This window comes from Panthera uncia, chromosome B1 (assembly GCF_023721935.1).
Source record: "Panthera uncia isolate 11264 chromosome B1, Puncia_PCG_1.0, whole genome shotgun sequence".
Taxonomy (NCBI): Eukaryota; Metazoa; Chordata; class Mammalia; order Carnivora; family Felidae; genus Panthera; species Panthera uncia.
In genome coordinates, this window is record NC_064811.1 from 165,289,898 (window position 1) to 165,296,545 (window position 6,648).

General features: G+C 53.2%; 1 protein-coding gene across 3 annotated transcripts in view; it reads right to left on the minus strand.

Moving 5' to 3' along the window:
- Positions 1-6,648, minus strand: part of GFRA2 (GDNF family receptor alpha 2) — a 138,153-nt gene that overhangs the window by 45,496 nt on the left and 86,009 nt on the right. The gene's annotated exons all lie outside the window — the stretch shown is intronic.

Genomic DNA, 6,648 nt, shown 5'->3' on the forward strand with positions numbered 1-6,648 from the left:
AGGGGACAGAGAGGAAGGGAGGGGCCACAGGAGAAGGAGGGTAACAGGAGGAGAGGAAGAAGCAGAGGAGGAGCCTTCATCCTCTCATCTGACCCATATCAACAAGAGAAAGTGACACACACCCCTGGGCCAGCCCCAAGGCAATCCAATCCTTGCTTGCTGGTCTCTGACAGGTGCCACAGCGACTGTGGTGGGAGAAAAGGACTGGCCTCCATGAAGATCAGGGATAGGACCTCTCCCTGTACCCCATGTGACCCACTGTATATCCAGCATCCACAGCATTCACCTATGTCCCTCTGCACTGATGACATGTCAGTCCAGCAGGCTCCAGGGCCACCAGCCACACACTGAATGTGTGCTGAATGCCCAGGTGACATCCTGAGCTTCTTCTCACTGTCCAAAAGTACTTCCTTCAAGTGCTGTGAAATCTAGCTTACAGATTTTTATCCTCACAGACCCATTCAGCCTTTCCCTTTTAGATCAAAGGGTCTTAATTTTTGGCGTCCATCCCCACAGGACAATTCCCTGGATCCAAGGAAGAAGAGCCTGAGAGACCAGAGCCCCGGGCTCAAGCCTTCTTTATCCAGTGACCCAGGAAAGTCACTTCATCTACTGGAACATCCATTCTCTCATCTATAAAATAGGGATAGACAAACACACATCACTGACCCACTGTGATGATTACATGAGACAGTGCACATGGCACAGCAAAGCTCCACACACCTGTAAGGGCTCCTCAATTCCACAAGGCACGAGGCTGAGCCAAGCTTAGGTTTGCATTCAAAGGCAGAGCCTATGAGAAATGCAGGAAGGGCCCAGGAAGGGGCTGTGAGGTGAAACCCAGGGTCAGCCTTAGCCTGGGGCTACCTCAGCCCTACCCCACGGCACATGGAGCAGTCTCTGCCCCAGCACCTGACTTCCAGCAGACACAGAGCAGACAGTGAAGGCTGCAGTAATCTCCCCAGTGGCAAACCTGAGACCCCCACACAGCCCCGGCCACACAGAGCAGTGCGGGGGTTTGCCCATCGGCTGACCTTTTCTGAAAGCAGCACATGGGCGAGGTGCAGAGAGAAGGTTGCACTACTTAATGGCAAAACCACCAGTGGCTCAGATTCACTGCCTCCCTCCCTCACCATTAACTTTCCCCCACTGCTCCCACAAGGGGTTCTAAAGATGAATGAGTCACAGCTCTGCTCACACCCTAATGAGACAAATAAACATTCACACAGTCATCTCAGCACCGGTTAAGTAAATGGGAGCAGGAGAAGAGGCTGCCTCCCTCCCCAAATCCCGCAGGCTGCAGGCTGCCCTCTGAGGCCATGCCCCCCTAAGGCCACCCACAATGCCTATCTCACCCAATTTTCTTGGACTCCGATGGAACAAGTTTATGGGAATAGAGGTGAGTTGCTCACCCCTGTCCTGCTTCCATCACTACTCTGAGACTCTCCTCCCTTCACGGCAAGCTCAGGCACTGTTGGGTTACAGTGTCCCAAAGGGCACAGGTCTGGACTGCAAGGATGGCAGGAGGCAGAGCTTTTAACAGCAAATCCATGTGACAGAAAGGTGCGTACAGGGGCTTTGTGTCCTTGGCTGTACTACAGGGGGCCTCCAGAAGTATGAAAGAAGCAGACGGCACTGGGGGACTTGAATGAGGGAAGGGGCACAGACACAGAGGAAGAAAGGCAGCAAAGGTAAGCTTCATCCTTCTAGAAATTTCTCCCAGAGGGGTTTTTGCCCTCTGGCAAAAGGAAGCTGAAAGAATTATTGTCTTCCTCTCTTCCTTGCCCACCTCTGTCTCCCACTCCCTAAGCCAGGTCTGGCAGTCCCAGGTCCTTGCTGACTTAGCCCAGCTGCTAGGGACGAAGCCCAGTGTTGCGTCCATGGGAAAACCGTGTCCCCTGCTTCTGGTCCTGGCCCCATCCCCAAATCTCAGTGTCCTCAGCAGCCTTCCTCCTGGCAGGCCCACCCAGTAACTCGTTCCTCTTCCCCTCTGCTACATGCCACCCCTGGCCCAACACTTCCATCTTGCCTCCTATGACTAACGATTATGGCAAAGATCAAACACACCTGCAAGCACGTCTCCCTTGCCAATCAATCTCTACCTGCTGTCACAATCTTCCCAAATCACAGCGCTCATCTTCCTATCGGCATGTTCCCCAGTCCAAAGCCTTTGGTGGCCCCTCCAAAGCCCGTGCTTCAGCCTGCTCACCAGACTGCATTCCCATCCCTGTTCTCACCCAACCCAGGGCCTGCTCTTCCTCTAGACCAGGGCAGGCAAACATTTTCTGCAAAGGGCCAGGAAAGTTAGTATTTTAGGCAACTCTGCCTGTAGCACACGGAAAATATATAAACAAGGGGGTGTGGCTGTATTCCAATAAACCCTGATTTATCCAAACAGGCAGCAGGCCAGATATGGCCAGCAGATTCCCCTACTGGACCTGTTCTGTGCTATGCTGACTCCATGCCCTCACTCCCACGAGCCCCTCTGCCTGGACACCCTTACCCACTCTACTCCAATTCCATGTCTCCACATACTCAGTAATCCCTGTTCTTCCAGGCCCAGCAGCAGGGTTTACTCTGCCCATGAGTCCTCTGCCCCTACTCCCAGTCCAGAGCAGCCTTCCCTCCTCTGGGCCCCGTGTCACTTTATCTACCTTCCTAGGGTGCCAATCGCTTCCTCCCCACCAATTATCTGAGTGTGCATCCTGTCCATCCTACCAGTATGGGACCAAGGTACTGGCCCTGGTGAGCTGTCAGCCTCAGAACCTGGAACAGAGAACATGCAGGAAGAATCTACACTGAGTAATGAATGAATGCACTGATGGGTAAATAAATGAATGACTATAAGGGAAGCCAGAAGAAGGGAAGAAAAGAAGGAATGCATTCAAGTCATTCAAAGCTTTGAAACCTGCCATATTTGTATATCAGAACTATATGCCTAATAGACCTATAACACACTGACAGGCCTCTCAGTCCCCCACTCTGATGCCCACAGGCCTGCGCACTGGGATGAGGAGGAGATGAAAGTGTCTGCAGGCTGCTGAGCCTACCACAGGTGTGTTGAGGGGGGGCTGCACCAACCCCTCCAAATTCATTTCTAATTCCACCAGGTGTGATGGGTAGGATCAAGGGGGAAAGCAAAAACTGGCTGGTAGAGACCAAAAGAGCAAAGGAGGCTGTGTTGCCAGGGCTCTGCAGCCCTGGGAAAGGTGAGACCCCAGTTGATCTGATGGGTCCCTGCAAAGTGGCTCAGAGCAAACCACAGGAAATGCCAAGGACACTGAAACAAACCATGACCAGAGAAAGCAAGAGTCCACTGTCCGGCTCCCACTATCCCCATCACTGCACCGCTGCTCATGTGACAAAAGAACCTTCTAACCAATCTTCCTGCATCCTCCATAGAAAGACTTCTCCACCTGCCTACCCTCATGGCATGCAGACAACATCTGTGAGAAGGAGGTAAGCTGCACAGAGCTGGCTGCAAGCAATAAGGCACTCAGAACCCATTCTCGAATGGAGAGCAGGAAGTTCCAACAGACCCGATGAACCAGGAACTCTGGGTTCTTCCCTCAACCTGTCTAGAACACCTACTCAATGCCATGCACTGAGCACTGGGGTCCACAGGGCAACAAGGAGGGTGAGAGGCAGCCTCTGTCTGTCAGGGATGGAGCAGGGCACATCGTGATGGGGGCTAAAGTGAGGTAAAGCAGGAGCAGAGTCAGGGGAACACGCCAAAAGGGGAAGCCAAACAGGATTCGCCAAGCAGAGAGAGGAAGGACAGGCTCTTCACTCCGAGGACTGACCAGTGCACAGGCCAGCAACCTGCTCACTGCAGCCTATGCCATGGGACAGCCTGGCTGTGCGATGGAAGTTCAAGCCTGACCTGCCGCCTACAGATCAGGGAGGGAATTCACACAGGGGTGTGTTTACCTACAGATACAGGCAAGGCCAGAAGGGAAGGGGAGAGACGATTTTGCAGGTATTGCCATGCTTTCTCCAAGTTTCAAACAGTTCCAGGAAAGCAAGGCTGCCTGAAGCGGTGACCACAGCCAGAAATGGAAACATGAGAGCAGGACTCAAAACAGCATCAAAGATGCCCAGACGCAGGCCAACTCAGGGGCCTGCTGGCTCCTGGCTCCTGGGTGGCTGAGATACCCAGGTGTTTGTGTAGCAGCTCTATGATGAGGACAAGGGTTCCAGTTGAAGACCCCAAACCTCACCATGGGAAAGCCCTCTGGGGTAGCAGATCTAGGAGAGGACCCAGTGCAGTACAGCCAGAGGAAACTGTTCGGGATCTGGGGGCTGGGGGCTCTGAACAAATTACTGTCCTTACCAAGCTTTCATACTTTGGGGCTTGAGAAGGAGATCTCAGAAGGCCCTCTTATCCTAACGTCCAATCACTTATGTGGGATCCCCAACTCGCTGCCATCTCTGGGTCAGTGAAGGGGGTCCCTAAGGCTTTCCCAAGGGCTTGGGCCTATGAATGGGGAGGAGGACAGAGGTAATAAGTAAAGACCTTGCCTTTCTCTCCAGGGGGTGTGTAGGATGCACAGCCTCCTCTACCCTCCCTCCCACCCTGGCCTCAGCTTCCTGTCTCTGCCCTCACTCCCCTGAGTGGAGTAAAGACTCCCTTCTGTAGTTGTAGGTTGCTGTCACTCCCAAGGCCCCACAAAGGCCACCATGGAGCCCCTTCCAGCCCAGCAAAGCTGAGGGAGAGGGTGTGGGGACAAACCACCCATGCCAGCCTTTAGCCAAGCTGAGGACAGGGATGAGGGTTTATTCCCCTTGCACTCCCAGCATCAGGCATAGAGTAGTAGGTTCTCACCAAACAGGTTGTGATTAAAACAGAATCAGGCCATTCCCCTTTAGTTTCAGTGAGAAGGAACCAGGAAGATGGTTGGTGGGCCCCCTCTGAGGGTCTACATCTCTTCTTTTTCTCCTGGAATGGCCAATCTCAGCTGTCCCACCCAGAGTGACACAGTCAGTAGACTGTGAGTGGGCAGTCCCTGAGGCCAGGCCTGGGGAGCCCCCTCCTAGTCAGCCTCCCCAGCTCGGGCCCCTGCATTCAGAGTGCTCCTCTGTCTGCAAGCACTTTCACGTACATCATCTCACATACACATGGTGTATTAACTCCACTGGAATTAAACCAAGTGTAAGACAAGCCCCAAGATGGTGAATCTGAAGAAAACCAGACTGGGGCTAAAAGAAACCAGGCAACAGTTTAGCAAAATGCCGAGGGAATAGAGGAAAAATTTTTAAAAAGGAGTCAGAGCCACCAGGCACTGAGTGGCTGAGTGGGCTGCAGTGAGGGCAAGAGACCACACCCTTGAACTCTTCCACACCCACGGTGAGTCAAGCTACAGTAAGAGCCTCAGGAAAGATTCACAGCCACCTGCTGAATCAGCACTTCCCTTTGTAAGCCTGCCCCAAGGAGCTCAGGGAGGCTGGTGGTGCCCCAAGGGACATGTGGACCATGCCAGAGCATGGTCACCTGACAGGAGGCCCAGCCCTGACCGCCGAGCTGCCTGCCACTCTAGCATGAAATTGAGCTGGCAACTGTCTGTGCAGCGGGCCCCCTAGCCCCTGCCCTCAGCCACTCAAGCGTGGCTAGTGTAATTAGGAGCTGCCCGAGGGTGACACGGACTCCTCGGCTGGGATCTGGAGGAGCGGCCTGATGGAGGGGCGCAAGGCATGGAAGGGCCCATGCTGAGCCTAACAGGAGGATACCTGGAGGTCAGCTGTTCAGCACAGAGAAGCCCACCAGGGAGGGCAGGGGGGGTAGGCTTCCCAACCAGGACAGGCACCCACCCCAGCTCCTGTGGTACAGTGGGTCCCTGCTCAAGTCCTCATCCTGGCACCAGGAATGCCCACTGGGGTTTTTTCCAGCTTTACTGAGGTTGTAATTGACCATCAAACATTGCACGTATTCACAGTGTACAACCTGATGACCCAATATATGGGCACACACACTGTGAAATATTTACCACATGCCAATCAACATATTTCATAATATGATAGTGTCAGCTACAGTCACATCGCTGTATGCCAGGTCTCAGAACTGCCTTGTTGTACACAAGTAAAACTTTGTAGCAGATGTGCACTGTTGATCCCTCGAGCATGACACCCAACTTAGCCTGGCGTCTTCACTGCCTCGCACATAGCCAGGCCTTGATAACCCTGCCCCCTCACCCACTCAGGCTGTGCCCCCTGCTGCCCCCAACCTTCTTGGCAATTCTAGGCCCAACTCCCTCACTGTACCCCAACACCCTCAACTTTGCTGTTCCCTCCTTCCTCTGCTCTGATACTCTGCATGGGGTCAGTCCTCTTTTACACTCTTTGTTCTAGGGGTGTGTGTGTATGAGTGTGAGAAAGTGTGTATGTGAGTATGGATGTGGGTGTGAGTGTACGAGTGAGTGTATTATGTGAGAGTATGTGAAAGTGAGAGTTGTGGGCGTGTTGTGAGTGTGGGTGTGTGTATATATGTATGTACATGTGTGTGTGAGTGGCTGTACTGTGTGTGTATATGTATCAGTGTATGTATGTATGTGAGTGTAAGAGTGTATAGATGTGGAGGGGGGGTGTGGTGTGTGGGGGTGTATGTATGTGGGTGAGTGGGTGTGTTGTGGGTGAGTGTATGTATGTATGTGT